The following is a 4,338-nucleotide window of genomic DNA, read 5'->3' on the forward strand; positions in this document are numbered from 1 at the left end:
CCAGGGCTGGGCAGGAACAGTACAGATAAGCCTGGAACATCTTGTTGCCCAGAAAGAAAGTAAATGCTTAAAAGCTTATAGGAGCCAATTTGAGGAGGCTTCCCCTGGTTAAATATGGGGCAAGATGAGCATTGAAAATAAATCTCAGGAATGGATCAGTCACTCACTGAAGATAGTAAATATTCATCCTCAATCAGTGGGAGAGATCTTCCCTATAGTAAAATTTCAGCTAATGTAGAAAGGGCCAAAGAGAAAGGAATATATTCCAAATAATAGATATAGAAGAAAGAAGTAATAAATGCCAACTACTAAATGTAGGAGTTAGAATAATCACCATTTTGCAACTGCGATAGTAATAATGGCTTCATCCATAGATGCTACACCTAGGGAGAAAATATTTAATGGAGAACAAGATTTTACATAATCTCATAGTATTGCCCCACATGGTCTATTGTAATCAAATATATTTTTTCATTAGAAATAGCGTTAACACTGAAATGCGCTTGCTGAAAATGAAGATATCAGGCCTGCCATGCCAGGCTCAGGAGTGCAGAATGTCTGGAGTAGATCCCCCGAGTCAGCTTTTTGTAAGCACGTCGATATATCGTAACCCCTGACTTAGTGCGTCCGATTTCTGGGTTGACGAGAAGGTCACTCTTGCCCTCCTTTTCTGTCCTGGGTGGGCTGACAGGTATCAGAATCTCCAATTTCATTTCCTTTCAACTCTGATTTTAATCTGATCATTTCAGACCAGGGCAAAATGATCTTTATTAATTGGGGCCCTTGCGCTTGCTACAGGGCATCCTCTTCCTTTTTTGCCAATCCAGAAACAAAGAATGTAAGATTCTAAACACACAGCGTTCTACTTGTTATCCATGTGGTTTTAATTAAGTTTTAACTAATTCCCTTTATCCTGTCATAGCTATTATGACCCTCCAGGTCCTGTCACATTAACATGCGAAAGCAGCTCTCTCATATGTCTGGCCAAGGAACAAAGCCATCATAACCTGTCTGGCTGAATGAAAGGAGGAAGACCAATCAACTTGCATTTTGTTACCTTCTTTGATAATTTATGTTGAAGGTAAGCAAAGGTATAGAGGAGACACCGCATTGCAGCCTATTGTCTCTACTGCAAATACAGCATATAGAAGTATTGCAGACTTAAAATTCACATACATCACCAGAGAGATGAAAAACAAGGCAGCACATTTCAGGGAAGCTATTGGTAGCAATTGAATTGATCTATTCCAACACGAAGTTTCAAGAGGCTTATAGAAAACTCCATAATGTGTGCTATCAAGTTGGCACGCATTATTAAATCATTAGACAATGGATTTCCCCCTGCCCCCGATTCATGAATTTGTTTAAAAGAAAGGCTTTACAGAGGTAAACAAATGAAATCGCATTGTTCCGATTGCTATTTATTGAAAAGAATGAAATGGGAAGTCACCTGGGAAAGTCTGGGAATGGAGTCACTGCAGGCGGGAACTGCATTTTGGGGAAAACAAGACAAGGTAGATTGGAAAAGACAGTGCACGTTGCCTGTGATGCTGAACGCAAATGCTGACTACTCTGCACGTGTTTAATCCAAGCACTTTTGAAGCCTCTTGCTGTGCAAACTCTCAAGTTACCATATGGGACAGGACCGCTAAGCCTCATGAAATCCCTCTGCTGATAGATATTTTGGCATTTACTCACCAAGTGGCCTGTGTGTGCCGTTTAAAAGAGCCTTAATTTTTAAAATACAATTCTCATTGATGAATCTTTATATTTAGCTATCATCTATCATTTATTGGGCACCTGGCACAGGCCATGCACCATGCTGAGTCCTATAACCCACACTAATTTAATTCAAGTAGTAAGACTGCGAGATGAGGAGTGTTACTGTCCCTATACACGACGAGGTCCTGAGCTCACTGAGGTTAAGTAAGTTGCTCAGCTTGTCAGCAGTAGAGTCACATTTGAACTGAGATCTCTGTCCTCCAAGCCCCTAGTGTCTAGCCCACTCTAGTGCTCTTAGGAGACCCTTGCAAGAGCGATGAGCCACCCTACCTGTTCTGGCTTTTTAGACACTTTGCCCTTTCATTCTGTGGGCGGGACTTTGTTTTCTGGTCCCTGGACTAGGTCAGCCACACTTCCTTCCTGTTATGTTCCCGCGGCTGATTCATTTTCTTTATCGTAACAAACATCACACCTTATGAGTCCTGCACATTTCATGTTTCTATTTTCCAGTAGATTGTAAGTTCCATGAGAGCAGGAGCTCTGTCTCTGTGGGTCACATCTATACCTGGTGTATTTCATGGCATATAGTAGGTGCTCAATAAATATTGGATGAGTGTTGTACTAAAATCATCACCAAGTTCCTGTCTTGGCAGAGTCTTTTCTTCTTCAGACTTGTGATTGCTCCCTTCCACTCGTTCTGCCTTTTCTTTCTCTCCTATTCGTCCCATCAGAACACGTAGCGAGTGGACGAGCCAAGGCTTGGAGGGATGCAGGTCTTTCTTACTTCATCGTTTATATTCTTTTCTTCACTCTGCAGTATGTTGAAAAGTGTAAAGGAGGCTTCTGGTCATGGCTCTTATGAAATCATGGGATAGTTTTCCTTTCGTTTCTTATTTTCTATCTCTAACACTAATTTTTAACTGGCTCAAGCACCACAGCTAGAAAGCACCACCCTTGAACGTCCTGCTTACTCAGCTGAAAGCAGCAGCTGTTTCAATAAGCAATTTGATGTTCAGCACCTGAGATTTGCTCCCTCCTTCCAGCAAGACTGCAAGCTCGACAGAATGTAAGAAAGCATGAAGAAGTTTCCTAGCCTGTTTCTCTTAATGCAGCAAGGAAAGCAGCTCAGGTTGAGGAAGGAGATTGCATCCTGGACAAGGAGAATTGGCTCCTACATGTACAATCTCAACTGAACTTCTTTTGCTGGGGTCCTGGGAATTCCGAATGATTTGTTTATCAAGTACTATGAAGAGAAGACTGTCTAAGAGATGTCTTTGTTATTATCCCTATTGTCTGTCCCAAGCGATGTGCTGGTAAATGAAGCTTTTTCTCCCCAAACACTTTTGTGGTGTTTGTTTGCCATTTTCTGTGGTGTAAATACTCTCATTGTGGCTGATAGCAAGCGAGCAATAATGATGTCATTGAATGTTTAATAGAGAGGTAATGCACACGACTGGCTCCCATAAACCATTATACGTTGACCGAGTGCACCATTGTCTGTTTTAATCCCATTAGCCCCTACATGGCAACAGAGTGGTCATTTAGGGCTTGAGCCATGGGACACAATGGTGGATGGGGAGGCAAAGGGCCAAGCTAGTGCACATGGCAGACAGACAAGGCTCATGAGCTAGAGAGACTATCATCAAACATGCCTTCTGGTGGGCCGGAGGTGGGGATATAGTGGGAGTCGAGATGAGGGTCTCAAACCCAAACGTTTAGCACCAGAAACACATAGATTTAGAGGAAAAACACTGGTGACACCACTGAGCATCTGGTCGACCTTGGATATGTTACTGAAACTCTTCATGCTTCAGTTTCTTTAGCTAGAAAAGAATATATAATAATAGTTCATACCTTAAAGCATTTTTGCGATGATGGATTATTATAACATATGCAAAATGCTTAGCATGGTGCCTGGCACAGAACAAATCCTCAATGTATAGTAGCTATTAAAATTAGTCGGTAATGCATAAAAGTGTGTAGAGTTTCCTAGGAAATGGTCTCGAACCCTAGGAGATGTTTGCAGCTTATCTTTATGGGCTGGCAGTAGGTCTGCGTGGGTTAGCGGTCATGAACGGTCCAGCCAGAAGTGGATTGCTCCATGTTAACTGTGGGTAAGAGAAAGAATCAAAACATTTTTGGATAATCGACAGTATTTTCTTAACCTGTTTTTCAAACTGTTAAAAAGAAAAATCTCATTCTTCTCTTCGTGGCAGGTCGTGCAAAAAAAGTCTTTAAAATGGATTTGCAGTAGCTCATGAAGAACCAAAAAGTACAGTTCTCATGTTGAAATCATGCACAAGGAGAGATTAGAAACTGTATATCTAGAAAAAGAGAATAGGCGAGAAAAATTACTGTACTGGAGCATGAAATTTAGCTCTGAGCTTTCTGGTGGTGAAGGGAGGAACGATGGATGTGTGTACGTACATGTGTGCAACGGGTTCTGCTCTGCTGCTCACCTCGTAGTCCTACTGCTTCCTCTTTTCTGCCCCAGGGCCTTTGCACGCGACCTTGCCTGAGCCTCGAATGATGTCTCGCCCTCTTGGCAGCGATGGCTCCTTTCATTACCGGTCGACTCCTCAGCCTTCCCAGGTGGCAGTTTCTGAAGCAGATTTC

The sequence above is a fragment of the Pteropus alecto genome, unplaced genomic scaffold, assembly GCF_000325575.1.
Source record: "Pteropus alecto unplaced genomic scaffold, ASM32557v1 scaffold5, whole genome shotgun sequence".
In the NCBI taxonomy this organism is placed as follows: Eukaryota; Metazoa; Chordata; class Mammalia; order Chiroptera; family Pteropodidae; genus Pteropus; species Pteropus alecto.